General features: G+C 45.4%; 4 non-coding genes across 4 annotated transcripts; 1 reads left to right on the top strand and 3 right to left on the bottom strand.

The window, feature by feature from the left end:
* Window positions 1-153: 153 nt before the first annotated feature.
* On the top strand, window positions 154-225 carry trnaw-cca (transfer RNA tryptophan (anticodon CCA)). The gene has a single exon. It is a non-coding gene; the product is annotated as a tRNA-Trp (tRNA).
* Window positions 226-10,072: 9,847 nt separating this feature from the next.
* Window positions 10,073-10,145, bottom strand: trnak-uuu (transfer RNA lysine (anticodon UUU)). Its single transcript has one exon. It is a non-coding gene; the product is annotated as a tRNA-Lys (tRNA).
* Window positions 10,146-12,442: 2,297 nt separating this feature from the next.
* Window positions 12,443-12,515, bottom strand: trnak-uuu (transfer RNA lysine (anticodon UUU)). The gene has a single exon. It is a non-coding gene; the product is annotated as a tRNA-Lys (tRNA).
* Window positions 12,516-14,819: 2,304 nt separating this feature from the next.
* On the bottom strand, window positions 14,820-14,892 carry trnak-uuu (transfer RNA lysine (anticodon UUU)). Its single transcript has one exon. It is a non-coding gene; the product is annotated as a tRNA-Lys (tRNA).
* Between the last annotated feature and the right edge of the window lie 3,460 nt (window positions 14,893-18,352).

Below are 18,352 nucleotides of genomic sequence, written 5' to 3'. Positions count from 1 at the left end.
ATTTTCATACACCTAACCCGCCGGGCAGAGGCACGTGCTGACGAGGGGGCATTGTCAGATGGTACATTTCCCCAGAGAACCAGGTCTTCATTCCAAATGATACAGTCAACGAAATCTGAACTAGGCATCCCCTCCAAAAATCACATTGTACAAGCCCTCGTGGCGCAAAGGTAGCGTGTCTGACTCCAGATCAGAAGGTTACGTGTTCAAATCACGTCGTGGTCAGTGATTTTATGTGTGCAATCTCTGCCTTCTTTACACAGCGAAGTCAATGAATCAGCACAAGAACCAATGTGGCTTTACAGAAACCACCAAACCAATGCTGCTTAAGATCACAATTGTCTCTCACAGAAGCATGGCACACTGCAAATTCCTAAATAAGATGATGCTGTGTGGTTGACAGACTTAAATCAGTCTTCGAACAGGGAGTTTAACTTCTTTTGGCTTGGAGGCAGTATTTCGGCATATGGATGAGAAGCGTGCCCTGTTACTGAGGCCCAGAAGCTCGGATATGCATATAATTGGTAGATGTGGATATTGTAAGGAAGTGCTATTTCTTATGCAGGTGACCAGCCTACTGCTATTACATTGCTATAACTGAGACAACGTATTTTCACAGTAAAACATGTTAGGTCCCATACAGGATAGCTCCCACACCCACACACACAGCACACACACATTACACACACTAACTGCCGAGGACACACAGATAAGACATACACCCACACATTGGGAGGAAGAGACAGCCTTGACTTGCAGAAACCAGCGCACACACCTAATCTCCTTCTTAGCTGAACATTGTGTGACAAGGAACGGCACGACAAGACTCAGAGGGATGTCGGACGGCCCAACAGGGCCAATCCAAGAAGACTACACCTCAGCCTGAACCAACCCGAAGACCCGATCTTCTAGAATCAACCTACTTTCTGTACTGTATATAACATACATGCACTCTGTTATCTGGGCTTCTTTTCTGCTGGTTCCTTATGAGCTGAATGAAATGGGCCCGTATACGTTGTACCAGATATCTTTACTCATAATTAAACTGTCACTTGTCATACAATAGACCACCTTGTCTGAATCGATCCTTGACCGGCTCACCCTCCTACATATCCCATTATCAACAGAATCTTGGTAGCAGAGAGATGGTTTACTAACGACCCAGTCCAGAGTGGTTGATGTGGGTGTGAGGGGGCGAGTTGGTGAAAGGACGGTTCCCGGAGGACAGGTGAAAACCATTCGGGGGTGGACAACAATTCTGCTCAACTCGGGAAACTGATCTCTGGTCGACCACAAAATAAGGTAAGCAAAACCTGTTTTATCAAACTTTGCATATTGTCGAATAGTCATACCAAATTACGATCAGTAGTACCGAGTGTGGGTAAGAATTTTTGTGTAAATTTTACATAAATAATGGACTTGAAATTGACAGTGAAGTAAACATATGTGGTAATTAGAATATCCCGATAGTCCGGCTTGAGAACGGTCCGGTGGCAGACACCGGTAAGGGATAAGTAGTAATTAGAATATTCCGATAGTCCGGCTTGAGAACGGTCCGGTGGCAGACACCGGTAAGGGATAAGTAGAAGTAGACCTAAATTAACTTACAACGTAGAATATTCTGATAGTCCGGCTTGCGAACGGTCCGGTGGCAGACACCGGTAAGGGATAAAATAGTCAATATAGAGTGCTACTGATAGTCCGGCTAGTGACCGGTCCGGCTTGAGTCCGGTAAGGTGATCTATAATTGAACATAGACGTGACCAGAGTTGCTACCGATTGTCCGGCTGGTGACCGGTCGGGCGTCTGAAAAAGGACGTGACCAGAGTTGCTACCGATAGTCCGGTTAGTGACCGGTCGGGCGTCTGCAAAAGTAGTATATAGAAACTCCAATTAGGCGTAGTGATAACCAATAGCCAGGCTGTGTCCGGTGAGGTTAAAATCCAATAGCCGGCTGTGTCCGGTGAGGTGTCTACAATAGATTAATGTATGTTGGACTGAAAAGTCCGCTTTGTGTTGTGGCCAGAATTAATGTGATAAATGTACTAATGTGTGATGTCATAGAATAAGATGTTCTAATTGATCAATTTTGTTTAAGACTATGTCCATGTAAGAATATTTGTGTGTTGACTATAGACTAAATGTAAACGGCGTTTCACAAGTCCCTGATATCATTACCAATATTTAAAATTATTGTGGAAAAAGTATTTCCTAAATTCTAAAAAAAAAAATATATATATATATATATTATCCAAATTGTTAAAACATTAATGTTGAAGAAAATTTCCTGAATTGGGGGCTCGTGTTTAATCATTAAAACATTATTGCCGAAAATTCTGGATATATGACGGAGAGGCTCTGAGTTAAGACAGAGTACGAGTAATAGTGTCTCCTAAGAATACATCACACAACGAGCCAGTGACGGGCTAAGTATATCCAGAGAGTGTACAAAATATTTCCAAAAAACACGTAAATATTATTAAACTAAAATGGCGACTCCGCAACCTCCAAAATTAAAATTCAATGATTTTCTAGATCAACGTATGCAAGATAGGTCAGGAGGAAAGGAACAGTGGAAGTCAATAAAGAAGGTTTGGGAAGGGTTGAAGTTGAAGTGGACACAGGCAGGTTATTTAGTAGGGGGAACGCCAAATAGGGTCCAGCTTAGCACAATGGAAGGTGAGTTGTGTGAAGCATTACAGGAAGCTAAAGACAGGGAGATAGAACAGAACAAATTGCATGTATTCAAGAAGGAAGGGACTAAACAGAGAGAGAAAGCAGAAGCTGAATTGAGAATAGGCACTTGGGCTATCGAGGAGACCCGTAGAGCACAACTGAACAAAAAACCGGAAGTGATGGGGGTAGTGGCTGGGGCGGAGGCGGAGTCATCAATGGAGGCGACACAGGGGAGTGACGAAGTCAAATTGGCCCCTGCAGCAGTCTCCCCCACTCCTGTGCCACGTTTATACCCGAAGCTACCAGAAGAGGTCACTCAACCCCCACCATATTCATTGACAACCCAAGCTCCCTCAGCCCCCTCCATCCAGGCACCAGTTCTCCACATCGAGGAAGGCCTGCTACAGGGACAGGTGTCAATGCATTTGACTGGAGGCTATATAGACTGTGAGGAGGTAGGACAACCCTCCACCCCCTGCTCTCTAGAAGGCGGATTGGTGTCCACACCCCATGGGGGTCGAAGCCTACAAGAATGTGGAGAAGGACAGGTAACTGTGGGAGAAAGGAGCCGTGACTCATGTAAGTCACTCAAATTTTCCCAAGAACCCTTAATGAACACCAGCCTACTGCAGCCATCAAGTTATCAGACACTCACGTCTCACTCCTTTCAGTCAAAGCCTTCCATTCAGTTCAGAGAGCTACCAGACTCCATCAGATCCCCTGCATCTCGAAGTGTTGGGTCAGCCAGATCCCACCTGAACGAAAGAACCAGGGGAACTACTGTCTACAGTGGGGAGCATGAGCATTCCTGTCCTGAAGTGGATGTCCAACGTGAATATACCTATTCACACAACGAGCCTGAGGAAGAGGACGAAGATGAGCTAGAAAGAGTGACAACTGATGAAGTATGGCAAGCTGCCCTACAACTTAATGCGGAACACAGACATGCAACCGGAAAGGGTGGACCATGGCAACTGAATGGGTATTACTTGGGAGATGTTGAAGACCTGCATGGACAGATACCGCCGAGACCGGCACCTAGGAGGTCTAAACGCATACAAGACAAAAATCAACTAAGAAGAGAACAAGAACTACAAATGCCTCTGAGACTGAGTGAGAACAAAAAAAACGAAGAATATGTGCCATGGAAAATGCAAGACCTCACCGCCATAATGGAACAACTTCCTAGTCTCCACGGAGGAGCATCAGCTTGGCTACTACAGTTACAGACCCTCACATCAGGATTCCGGCTGGCACTCGGAGACATGAAAGCGTTGTTGGCAAGAGCAACCGATCACACCACCATGAATGTATTGATAAATACCGCTGGTCTGGGGACCCACCCAGGTGCCACTCCACCAGAGAAGTATCGCACTCAACTATGGGCAGAACTCAGAAGAGCCTACCCCACCGAGAAGAATTTTGCTGCACTATCATCTTTCACCATGCATGCAGGAGAACAGGCAGCCGAATATCTGGATAGGGCTAAGACAACATGGAGGTCAGTGCATGGAGAACCGTTCGACCACTCAGAAACCTCCATGGCTATGTGGAAAGAAATGGTGGTGAATGGGACACCGGGAACTGTAAAGACTAAATTGCGAAACACAGTCGGGCTATGTGCCATGCCACTAACCCAATTCGACTCCCATGTGCACCACCATATCACCCAGCACTGCAAGGATACAGGAGCTGCGGACACAGAGGTGAAAGCTCTACAGGTACAACTGCTGAAGGTACAGCTTAAAGAGGCCCAAAAGGCAGCACAGCCAAAGAAGCAGATGTTGGCTGAGGACCAAATCATTCCACAAGTGGTGGAAGCTACCGTGAAACAAATGATGGCGGGGGCAGCTCCAGTTGCCCCACCAACCCCTGTAGCCTACGTTGCTCCCCCAATATCTTACCCACCTCAGGCTTATCCTGCCCAAGGCTTCACACCCAGAGGACCTACCACAACATACTACAGCCCCCAATCAAATCTGCAGTGGGGATTGAGGGCAGCTGGACGATCATCTGGACAATGTCACAATTGTCACCAAATTGGACATTTTGCCAAATACTGCCCGTACCCATTGACGCCTCAACAACAGCAGTTCATAATGAACAGAGGAAGAGGATACGGCCCTAGGGGAAGGGGTGCACCTCGAATGACGGGACCACCACCGCCACCACCACCAGGACCCGCCTATCCACAACCTGTGTACAACCACCCAGGACAACCAGCACCTCCAGTACCATTCCAGGGAATGTCTGAAGCATACCCTCCATGGGAATGAAGGTGCCCACCACCACCTGACGAGGCGGAGGTCCAACATTTTTCTGTATATACGGAGCCTACTGTCACGTGTGAAGTAGGAGGTGTCACTCATCAATTTCTTGTGGACACCGGATGTACATATTCTGCGATCAGATCTCCTCAGCCTTTGTCTACTGATTCCATACAGGTGGTGGGGGTGTCGGGAAGACCGGAAACACAACACAAAACTGAACCTCTCCTTTTCCAGTGGGGACCTTCAAAGCTGAGGCACCAATTTCTATACTGTCCTAATTGTCCCATTAATCTGTTGGGGAGAGACCTACTCTGTAAAATGGGGTGTTACATCTGTCTCACCGAAAACGGAGTTGAAGTGTCAGTCAGACCTACGCCAACGGGAAGAGTGTTAATGCTTCCCATTTTACCGACTCCCGCACTGTCTCTGACCCAGGAAATCTATTGGCTAAAATGCCTGGAAAATGGACCCTCCACCCCGGAGATACAGTTCCAGTTTAACTTGTGGAGAAAGCTTATCTATACTCTACATCCTTACAAGACTCCCCAAGCTGAGTTACACTGTACTCTCAATGTAACTGAGGATGAAAATACACCTTACACTGATGATTGGGATGAAAACATGATGCACCAAACCCCAACCATTAGGTGTGTCTCAATTGTTTGTGGACCAGAGGGGGTAGCTGCCCCTGTGATTTTACCTTCTCATCTGAAGCCCTGGTATCTGTTGGGGCCTGACTCATCACCCCATGTGACACTGGCAGTGGGGAATGGACATGAAGCCAGAAGCCTGGGTCCTATGATACGTCGAGCATCGAAACTCCAATGGGTACCTACCTCCACACCAGGGTTGATGAAAGCTACTACTGAAGACATGTGGAGACTAACAATGGTAGACACGGAAGAAACCTGTAAGCCTGAGCGTCTTGCCCTACCCAGGCACCATGGTAAACCCTATTCAGATCACCCATCGTCTGCAGCACTGCTGGATTCCATTGACAAATCTATCTGGAGTACCTCACCTTTCGATGTGGGCAAACTACAAGTTACCCCAGTTGCCATCACCCTGTTGGATCCGTCTCAACCTCCAATCTACAGACCCCAATATCGTCTCAAGCCTGAGCAGGTAGAGGGGATTCGCCCCACTATTGAGGGGCTATTGGGAGCTAACTGCATTTACCGAACTCAATCTCCATGGAACACCCCAATTCTGCCTGTTCTGAAGGCAGATGGTGAAACCTACAGGATGGTACAAGACTTCAGAGCTATCAATGAAGCTACTTTGGGGGTTGACCTACCTGTTCCTGATCCACACATCACCCTGAGCAATCTGTCGCCGAAACACCAATATTTCACTGTCGTGGACCTTGCTAATGCTTTCTTTAGCGTTCCTCTGGATGAGGGGTCTCAGCCTCTGTTTGCATTCACTTACGAAAACCAGCAGTACACGTATTCTGTGCTTCCCCAGGGCTACCGTTGTTCCCCCGGAATTTTCAATTACATCCTGAAAAAACATTTGGGAGAACTCACCCTTCCGGAAGGCACGGTACTCATCCAATACGTTGACGATCTCCTCCTGGGAGCCCCCACTTCGGACCTGTGCTTAGAAATCACCAAAGTCCTGCTGGACTTTTTGGCTAGCAAAGGGTACAAGGTCAAGAAATCAAAAGTCCAGATGTGCAGAAGGACAGTACTCTTTTTGGGTAGAGAAATCTCAGGAGACGGAGCTGGACTCTCTACTTCACACAGAAGCTCCATTCTTCACCATCCCAGACCAACCACAGTCGCTGGTATGCTCTCGTTTTTGGGTTTGACGGGGTACAGCCGTACACACATTCCTGACTACACTGCCAGGACTGAACCACTGAGGGAAATAGTCAGACATGCAGGCTCAAGAAACCTTCATGCTCCTCTTATCTGGTCACCTGAGGCCTCTGCTGCATTTGGCCAGTTGAAAACAGACTTGGCTGTGGCTGCAGCTCTCACTGCACCTGACTATGGCAAGAATTTCCATTTGGATCTTTCTGAAAAGGAAGGATTCACGTCATCCGTTCTTTTCCAGAAACATGAGGGGGAGAGAAGAGTCCTGATGTACCACTCCTCAAAATTGGATCACATTGAAATGGGGCAAACCACATGCTCAAGATACGTTGCAGCTGTTGCTAAAGCCATTGAAAAAACTGCTCACCTCGTAATGTGCCACAAAATGGAGATCCACACCCACCATGGTGTTGCAGCGTACTTGATGGCGAAGGAATTCACCTTCAGTGCAGAGAGAAAAAACAAAATTCAGAACAAATGTACACAGTCACACATCACGTGTGTCAACACAGACAAGAACATGGCTGATGCCCTTAATGCGGAAGAAGGAATGACCCACGTCTGCGCAGAAAGAGCTGCTCAAGAACTTAAACTCAGACCAGACCTGGAAAATGAACCCATATTGACTGCAGACCTATGGCTGTACACTGACGGGTGTTGTTACAGAGGAGAAGAAGGCAACATAGCAGCATACGCAGTAGTACAACAGACTGTGGATGGAGCTCACACCACCCTGGAATCAGGTATAGTACCTCAGCCCGCATCAGCCCAATTGGCAGAGATAATTGGACTCACCCAAGCATTAACACTGGCCAAAGGGAAAAAGGTCAACATATACACTGACTCAGCGTATGCTCATGGAGCAGTACACATCGATGGACCACAATGGGTCAGACGAAACTTTACCACTACTGGAAATCTACCAATCAAGCACAAGACCCAGATGGAGCGTCTGATTGCTGCTGTATCACTTCCTGAAAAAGTGGCCATAATGAAATGCAAGGGCCATCAGATATTGAACTCCAAGATCAGCAAGGGAAATGATGCTGCAGACCAGGCAGCTAAGAAAGCAGGAGGATACACTCCCAGACAAATGGTTCTCCAAATCAGTCCACCTAGGACTGAATTGACTAACCAACACATCAAAGAACTACAACAAGCAGCCGGACCATATGAACACTCAGTGTGGGGACAGAGGGGAGCGACGAAAGGTCCTGATGAACTGTGGCGATGCCATGATGGCAGACTAGTGGCCCCTGCAAACCTCTGTCCTGAACTAATCAGAGAAGCACATGGACCAACACACGAAGGGAAACTGAAGACTCTACAGAGAGTCTCCTACGTATGGTGGCATCCATACATGAAAGAAATGACAGATTTGTTCTGTGACAGTTGTGCCATCTGTGGAAGTCACAATCCAAAGAAACCTTACCAAACACCAATGGGTCACTATCCGGTACCCAATGCCTGTTTCCAAGACATCAGCATAGATTTTACAGACATGGGAGCGGATCAGGTGAAGGGAGGAAAGAGATATTTGCTAGTAATGGTAGACAGATTCTCTAAGTGGGTAGAGGCCATTCCTACAGCAAAGGAGGATGCGAAGTCAGTCATTAAGTGGCTACAAACGGAACTTATACCTAGGTATGGGGTTCCTCGACAAATCAGGTCCGACAATGGGTCCCACTTCTCAAATCAGCACCTAAGACAGGTGGAGGAGAGGTTTGGCATTACACACAAGTTTGGCTCAGTGTATAAGCCGCAGTCGCAGGGCCTTGTGGAACGCTGTAATCAAAATCTGAAAGCTAAGATAGCTAAAGTGTGTGCAGGGACCAAATTGACCTGGGTGGAAGCCCTGCCCCTGGCACTGATGGCCATGAGGTCCTCACCAGGTGCAGGGACACATCTTTCACCCCATGAAATAATGACAGGTAGAGTAATGCCAGGGCCACCAAGAGAGGGAGGTCATATGCCCCCTCTTGATGTGCACCAAATAGGGATGTCTGACTATGTGAAGAAATTGACGGAATTGTCTGCAGCTCTCTCCAAACAGATACACCGTGTCGCAGAGAGGGAGCTGACTGACGTCCCGGAACAACCAAGGGTAAAAGTTGGGGACTGGGTAAGGATCAAGGTCCACAAGAGAAAGACGTGAAGAGAGGGATTTGTAAGGAAGTGCTATTTCTTATGCAGGTGACCAGCCTACTGCTATTACATTGCTATAACTGAGACAACGTATTTTCACAGTAAAACATGTTAGGTCCCATACAGGATAGCTCCCACACCCACACACACAGCACACACACATTACACACACTAACTGCCGAGGACACACAGATAAGACATACACCCACACATTGGGAGGAAGAGACAGCCTTGACTTGCAGAAACCAGCGCACACACCTAATCTCCTTCTTAGCTGAACATTGTGTGACAAGGAACGGCACGACAAGACTCAGAGGGATGACGGACGGCCCAACAGGGCCAATCCAAGAAGACTACACCTCAGCCTGAACCAACCCGAAGACCCGATCTTCTAGAATCAACCTACTTTCTGTACTGTATATAACATACATGCACTCTGTTATCTGGGCTTCTTTTCTGCTGGTTCCTTATGAGCTGAATGAAATGGGCCCGTATACGTTGTACCAGATATCTTTACTCATAATTAAACTGTCACTTGTCATACAATAGACCACCTTGTCTGAATCGATCCTTGACCGGCTCACCCTCCTACATATCCCATTATCAACAATATAAAACAATCTAAAGTTTCCAAAACTGTTAAAATCCTGTCTGTGAGTATAACAGAACTGATACGGCAGGCGAAAACCTGAGGAAAATCATTCCAGGAAGTGCGATTTTTTTTGATGTGGGTAGTTTTCAATTGAATGCTTATTGAGTTTCTAATGGGTTCGGACCCAGATTGCAGTTCCTATGGCTTCCACTAGATGTCAACAGTCTTTAGACATTGTTTCAGGCTTCATTTTTCAGAAAAATTACGAAGAACGAGACCTTTCTGTCAGTGCTTAGGAAGCATGCAGTGGTGGTTTGGGAGCGTGACCGTTGTTTTTCCTTTCTATTGAATACGCTATTGTCCAGTTTAAATATTATCAATTATTAAGACAATCGACAACATGAGGATTCATTTTAACATCGTTTGACATGTTTCTACAAACTTTATCGGTACTATGAGGATGTCTTCAGACTAAGCTGTTTTGGCTCTGTGAGTGTTTTGTCCTCAGGTCGAACATGTCATGGAAAGTCAAGGAAAATGCAAGTTCAGAAAGAAGAACATTAAAGGATCGCCCAAACAGGGACTTGAACCCTGGGCCCTCAGATTAAAAGTCTGATGCTCTACCGACTGAGCTATCCGGGCTCTGCTTTTGTTTATTTTCATACACCTAACCCGCCGGGCAGAGGCACGTGCTGACGAGGGGGCATTGTCAGATTGTACATTTCCCCAGAGAACCAGGTCTTCATTCCAAATGATACAGTCAACGAAATCTGAACTAGGCATCCCCTCCAAAAAACACATTGTACAAGACCTCGTGGCGCAAAGGTAGCGCGTCTGACTCCAGATCAGAAGGTTGCGTGTTCAGATCACGTTTGAGTATAACAGTCAGGGATTTTATGTGTGCAATCTCTGCCTTCTTTACACAGCGAAGTCAATGAATCAGCACAAGAACCAATGTGGCTTTACAGAAACCACCAAACCAATGCTGCTTAAGATCACAATTGTCTCTCACAGAAGCATGGCACACTGCTAATTCCTAAATAAGATGATGCTGTGTGATTGACAGACTTAAATCAGTCTTCGAACAGGGAGTTGAACTTCTTTTGGCTTGGAGGCAGTATTTCGGCATATGGATGAGAAGCGTGCCCTGTTACTGAGGCCCAGAAGCTCGGAGATATGCATATAATTGGTAGATGTGGATATAAAACACTCTAAAGTTTCCAAAACTGTTAAAATCCTGTCTGTGAGTATAACAGAACTGATACGGCAGGCGAAAACCTGAGGAAAATCATTCCAGGAAGTGCAATTTTTTTTGATGTGGGTAGTTTTCAATTGAATGCTTATTGAGTTTCTAATGGGTTCGGACCCAGATTGCAGTTCCTATGGCTTCCACTAGATGTCAACAGTCTTTAGACATTGTTTCAGGCTTCTTTTCTGAAAAATTACGAAGAACGAGACCTTTCTGTCAGTGCTTAGGAAGCATGCAGTGCTGGTTTGGGAGCGTGATCGTTGTTTTTCCTTTCTATTGAATACGCTATTGTCCAGTTTAAATATTATCAATTATTAAGACAATAGACAACCTGAGGATTCATTTTAACATCGTTTGACATGTCTCTACAAACTTTATCGGTACTATGAGGATGTCTTCAGACTAAGCTGTTTTGGCTCTGTGAGTGTTTTGTCCTCAGGTCGAACATGTCATGGAAAGTCAAGGAAATTGCAAGTTCAGAAAGACAGCGTAGTGAAGAAAGGTGAACATTAAAGGATCGCCCGAACAGGGACTTGAACCCTGGACCCTCAGATTTAAAGTCTGATGCTCTACCGACTGAGCTCTCCGGGCTCTGCTTTTGCTTATTTTCATACACCTAACCCGCCGGGCAGAGGCACGTGCTGACGAGGGGGCATTGTCAGATGGTACATTTCCCCAGAGAACCAGGTCTTCATTCCAAATGATACAGTCAACGAAATCTGAACTAGGCATCCCCTCCAAAGAACACATTGTACAAGACCTCGTGGCGCAAAGGTAGCACGTCTGACTCCAGATCAGAAGGTTGCGTGTTCAAATCACATCGTGGTCAGGGATTTTATGTGTGCAATCTCTGCCTTCTTTACACAGTGAAGTCAATGAATCAGCACAACAACCAATGTGGCTTTACAGAAAACACCAAACCAATGCTGCTTAAGATCACAATTGTCTCTCACAGAAGCATGGCACACTGCAAATTCCTAAATAAGATGATGCTGTGTGATTGACAGACTTATATCAGTCTTCGAACAGGGAGTTGAACTTCTTTTGGCTTGGAGGCAGTATTTCGGCATATGGATGAGAAGCGTGCCCTGTTACTCAGGCCCAGAAGCTCGGATATGCATATAATTGGTAGATGTGGATATAAAACACTCTAAAGTTTCCAAAACTGTTAAAATCCTGTCTGTGAGTATAACAGAACTGATACGGCAGGCGAAAACCTGAGGAAAATCATTCCAGGAAGTGCGATTTTTTTTGATGTGGGTAGTTTTCAATTGAATGCTTATTGAGTTTCTAATGGGTTCGGACCCAGATTGCAGTTCCTATGGCTTCCACTAGATGTCAACAGTCTTTAGACATTGTTTCAGGCTTCATTTTTCAGAAAAATTACGAAGAACGAGACCTTTCTGTCAGTGCTTAGGAAGCATGCAGTGGTGGTTTGGGAGCGTGACCGTTGTTTTTCCTTTCTATTGAATACGCTATTGTCCAGTTTAAATATTATCAATTATTAAGACAATCGACAACCTGAGGATTCATTTTAACATCGTTTGACATGTTTCTACAAACTTTATCGGTACTATGAGGATGTCTTCAGACTAAGCTGTTTTGGCTCTGTGAGTGTTTTGTCCTCAGGTCGAACATGTCATGGAAAGTCAAGGAAAATGCAAGTTCAGAAAGACGAACATTAAAGGATCGCCCGAACAGGGACTTGAACCCTGGACCCTCAAATTAAAAGTCTGATGCTCTACCGACTGAGCTATCCGGGCTCTGCTTTTGTTTATTTTCATACACCTAACCCGCCGGGCAGAGGCACGTGCTGACGAGGGGGCATTGTCAGATTGTACATTTCCCCAGAGAACCAGGTCTTCATTCCAAATGATACAGTCAACGAAATCTGAACTAGGCATCCCCTCCAAAAACACATTGTACAAGACCTCGTGGCGCAAAGGTAGCGCGTCTGACTCCAGATCAGAAGGTTGCGTGTTAAGATCACGTTTGAGTATAACAGTCAGGGATTTTATGTGTGCAATCTCTGCCTTCTTTACGCAGCGAAGTCAGTGAATCAGCACAAGAACCAATGTGGCTTTACAGAAACCACCAAACCAATGCTGCTTAAGATCACAATTGTCTCTCACAGAAGCATGGCACACTGCAAATTCCTAAATAAGATGATGCTGTGTGATTGACAGACTTAAATCAGTCTTCGAACAGGGAGTTGAACTTCTTTTGGCTTGGAGGCAGTATTTCGGCATATGGATGAGAAGCGTGCCCTGTTACTGAGGCCCAGAAGCTCGGAGATATGCATATAATTGGTAGATGTGGATATAAAACACTCTAAAGTTTCCAAAACTGTTAAAATCCTGTCTGTGAGTATAACAGAACTGATACGGCAGGCGAAAACCTGAGGAAAATCATTCCAGGAAGTGCAATTTTTTTTGATGTGGGTAGTTTTCAATTAAATGCTTATTGAGTTTCTAATGGGTTCGGACCCAGATTGCAGTTCCTATGGCTTCCACTAGATGTCAACAGTCTTTAGACATTGTTTCAGGCTTCTTTTCTGAAAAATTACAAAGAACGAGACCTTTCTGTCAGTGCTTAGGAAGCATGCAGTGCTGGTTTGGGAGCGTGATCGTTGTTTTTCCTTTCTATTGAATACGCTATTGTCCAGTTTAAATATTATCAATTATTAAGACAATAGACAACCTGAGGATTCATTTTAACATCGTTTGACATGTCTCTACAAACTTTATCGGTACTATGAGGATGTCTTCAGACTAAGCTGTTTTGGCTCTGTGAGTGTTTTGTCCTCAGGTCGAACATGTCATGGAAAGTCAAGGAAAATGCAAGTTCAGAAAGACAGCGTAGTGAAGAAAGGTGAACATTAAAGCATCGCCCGAACAGGGACTTGAACCCTGGACCCTCAGATTTAAAGTCTGATGCTCTACCGACTGAGCTCTCCGGGCTCTGCTTTTGCTTATTTTCATACACCTAACCCGCCGGGCAGAGGCACGTGCTGACGAGGGGGCATTGTCAGATGGTACATTTCCCCAGAGAACCAGGTCTTCATTCCAAATGATACAGTCAACGAAATCTGAACTAGGCATCCCCTCCAAAGAACACATTGTACAAGACCTCATGGCGCAAAGGTAGCACGTCTGACTCCAGATCAGAAGGTTGCGTCTTCAAATCACATCGTGGTCAGGGATTTTATGTGTGCAATCTCTGCCTTCTTTACACAGTGAAGTCAATGAATCAGCACAAGAACCAATGTGGCTTTACAGAAACCACCAAACCAATGCTGCTTAAGATCACAATTGTCTCTCACAGAAGCATGGCACACTGCAAATTCCTAAATAAGATGATGCTGTGTGATTGACAGACTTATATCAGTCTTCGAACAGGGAGTTGAACTTCTTTTGGCTTGGAGGCAGTATTTCGGCATATGGATGAGAAGCGTCCAGGCCCAGAAGCTCGGATATGCATATAATTGGTAGATGTGGATATAAAACACTCTAAAGTTTCCAAAACTGTTAAAATCCTGTCTGTGAGTATAACAGAACTGATACGGCAGGCGAAAACCTGAGGAAAATCATTCCAGGAAGTGCGATTTTTTTTGATGTGGGTAGTTTTCAATTGAATGCTTATTGAGTTTCTAATGGGTTCGGACCCAGATTGCAGTTCCTATGGCTTCCACTAGATGTCAACAGTCTTTAGACATTGTTTCAGGCTTCATTTTTCAGAAAAATTACGAAGAACGAGACCTTTCTGTCAGTGCTTAGGAAGCATGCAGTGGTGGTTTGGGAGCGTGACCGTTGTTTTTCCTTTCTATTGAATACGCTATTGTCCAGTTTAAATATTATCAATTATTAAGACAATCGACAACCTGAGGATTCATTTTAACATCGTTTGACATGTTTCTACAAACTTTATCGGTACTATGAGGATGTCTTCAGACTAAGCTGTTTTGGCTCTGTGAGTGTTTTGTCCTCAGGTCGAACATGTCATGGAAAGTCAAGGAAAATGCAAGTTCAGAAAGACAGCGTAGTGAAGAAAGGTGAACATTAAAGGATCGCCCGAACAGGGACTTGAACCCTGGACCCTCAGATTAAAAGTCAGATGCTCTACCGACTGAGCTATCCGGGCTCTGCTTTGGTTTATTTTCATACACCTAACCCGCCGGGCAGAGGCACGTGCTGACGAGGGGGCATTGTCAGATGGTACATTTCCCCAGAGAACCAGGTCTTCATTCCAAATGATACAGTCAACGAAATCTGAACTAGGCATCCCCTCCAAAAACCACATTGTACAAGCCCTCATGGCGCAAAGGTAGCGTGTCTGACTCCAGATCAGAAGGTTACGTGTTCAAATCACGGCGTGGTCAGGGATTTTATGTGTGCAATCTCTGCCTTCTTTACACAGCGAAGTCAATGAATCAGCACAAGAACCAATGTGGCTTTACAGAAACCACCAACCCAATGCTGCTTAAGATCACAATTGTCTCTCACAGAAGCATGGCACACTGCAAATTCCTAAATAAGATGATGCTGTGTGATTGACAGACTTAAATCAGTCTTCGAACAGGGAGTTTAACTTCTTTTGGCTTGGAGGCAGTATTTCGGCATATGAATGAGAAGCGTGCCCTGTTACTGAGGCCCAGAAGCTCGGATATGCATATAATTGGTAGATGTGGATATAAAACACTCTAAAGTTTCCAAAACTGTTAAAATCCTGTCTGTGAGTATAACAGAACTGATACGGCAGGCGAAAACCTGAGGAAAATCATTCCAGGAAGTGCAATTTTTTTTGATGTTGGTAGTTTTCAATTGAATGCTTATTGAGAATCTAATGGGTTCTGTTGATAATGGGATATGTAGGAGGGTGAGCCGGTCAAGGATCGATTCAGACAAGGTGGTAAATTGTATGACAAGTGACAGTTTAATTATGAGTAAAGATATCTGGTACAACGTATACGGGCCCATTTCATTCGGTTCTTAAGGAACCAGCAGAAAAGAAGCCCCGATAACAGAGTGCATGTATGTTATATACAGTACAGAAAGTAGGTTGAGTCTAGAAGTTCTGGTCTTCTGGTTGGTCCTGTTGGGCCGTCCGTCATCCCTCTGAGTCTTGTCGTGACGTTCCTTGTCACACAATGTTCAGCTAAGAAGGAGATTAGGTGTGTGCGCTGGTTTCTGCAAGTCAAGGCTGTCTCTTCCTCCCAATGTGTGGGTGTATGTCTTATCTGTGTGTCCTCGGCAGTTAGTGTGTGTAATGTGTGTGTGCTGTGTGTGTGGGTGTGGGAGCTATCCTGTATGGGACCTAACATGTTTTACTGTGAAAATACGTTGTCTCAGTTATAGCAATGTAATAGCAGTAGGCTGGTCACCTGCATAAGAAATAGCACTTCCTTACAAATCCCTCTCTTCACGTCTCCCCAGAGACGTGACACAACCTAACTAGATCCAGACACAAAAAGAAAACTTTTCCCAGAAGGAAAAGTTTTGTGATTCCCTCTCTTCACATCTCCTAAGAGATGTGACATAAGCTAGGCTAACAATTACAAAGTTTAAAATACCTTCATGTTCTCCATTCGATCCCACTATGTACTAGATTGGCTACCAGCCACCTAAGAACTTGCAACCCTCATGTCAAAAGATAACAACAGCTCATTGAAAAACAGAACAAAAGAAAATGGTGTGAAATTTAAGCCCCCCTTTTTGACACCCACTAGGGTGTCACTCATTATCCCTTATTTCAGCAGTCATAGCATTTCATGAAAAGAAAAACAAAACCTAGTAGGCACTCTCAACCTCATCCTCAAATTCGGGCAGGTCATTAGCAAGCAGAGGAAACATCTGGGAAAGGGGGGAAGGGTCAATAGCTCTAGAGATAACCCTAGTGGTAAGGGAACGGATACATGGAATGCAACAGCATCCACAGAGAACCAAAATGGCCGCGAACACCGAAATGGAGACCAAAATGGAGGAGACCAGGGTTTTATATTTACCAAAGGCACTCATCCAGGAGTCCCACATTGAGGTATCAATCCCAGAATGAGATTTCATTTTACCATTAAGAGTCCTCAAACCTTCTAGGGCTACGGTCAAGCTACCATCGGAGGCTGTGTTATTAGGGATGAAAGTACAACACTGTTCACCAAACATAGTGCAAGCTCCACCTTTCTCTGCCGGTAGCATATCCACTGCAATGCGATTCTGGAATGTATTCTATCCACATTTTTATTAACAGTGCACCACCAACAAATGGAGGACTCAAACCCAGCTGCCACCTGATCCACCAACTTGTACTCGTCAGGAACTCCCCTTGGGACTCCAATGGCGTCTATGTACGTCGGATCACCACTAGATGGGGTGGTGGCACGCCTGGAACGTCCCCTCCAATATTCAGGGTTCACCCTCTGGACCCTAAGGAGGTCTCCAGCCTCTGTAGGGTAGATAGAAACAGGCAAAAGGAGAGTAACAAGTGCACAGCTTCCAGTAGTATTGGAGGGTAATTTATCAAACAGGACAGTGTTGCCACACCACCACCCCACATCTGCTCTGGATATTGGCCTGAAACTCCCAACAATGTTGATTGTATCCAGACACCAATTCCCAGGAACCTGTCCCACATTAGTACCGCCTCCCGTCATTTTGACACAGGTGAAATGTGCCCTGGCAACCTTGTTGGAAAACAATGGTTTCCTAGCAGTAGATTTAGTCATGGGATAGACAGCATCCCAGGCAGAGTAATTACAACTGGGGTTATCCGTAGTCATTAATGGGATTAAACATGCTAGAGTCACATCTGTAACAGACTTCTTAAAACACGGTATGATGCAAGCAGCACAACACATCAATAATAAAAATACAAGAATTAGGGTCAGAAATCCAGTAACCACCATACCAGTGTACTTACCAAACCAGGCTCCCAACCAAAAGAACAGTCCAGACTCCTCCACCCCCGCCATGGTCCTCATCTCAGCAGATAGTGCACCAAGCCCATTAAATGCCTTAGCTATACCACCATCTGGAGTGGTGTTATTAGGAATATACGTGCAACATTGTTCACCGAACATCTTGCAGACTGTCTGGCAACCCTAGATGTGGCCTCAAGCTGTTCAGACAGACCAGTGAGTGCATCACGGGGGTAATTCACAAAACGCTGTTGATTATAGTAGATATAACTGATCCATGCAGTCTGTCTAGCATCCACTATGGCTGGACCTATAATAGGTAGTAAGTGCCAGAGTCCATCATTCCTACCCAAGGAACCCCCACTGGCACTCCCAACAGGTTAGTGTGTATGTCAACTACATCCTCTGTCCATGGAGCACTACATCTATGTCTCCCATGGGATGGAATGTTTTCAGGTCCCCTGGATACAGAACCCAACAGCTGTTCAGAAGTAACATCAACAATGGTCAGTGGAATTATCAAACTGGTCAGAGCACACGTACCTTGCCAGTCTCCTCTAAGAATGGGTCTCAGTACTCTTTTGGGTCCACATATCCACCACACATTAGCCAGACCACTAGTTTGGTTTAGGCCTGTAACTGGCCAAGTGGCATAAATGGTTATGTTACTGCTGCAATCAGCTTCAGGCA

This window comes from Oncorhynchus clarkii, unplaced genomic scaffold (genome assembly GCF_045791955.1).
Source record: "Oncorhynchus clarkii lewisi isolate Uvic-CL-2024 unplaced genomic scaffold, UVic_Ocla_1.0 unplaced_contig_34_pilon_pilon, whole genome shotgun sequence".
Taxonomy (NCBI): Eukaryota; Metazoa; Chordata; class Actinopteri; order Salmoniformes; family Salmonidae; genus Oncorhynchus; species Oncorhynchus clarkii.
This window is presented reverse-complemented; position numbering and strand designations above follow the sequence as displayed.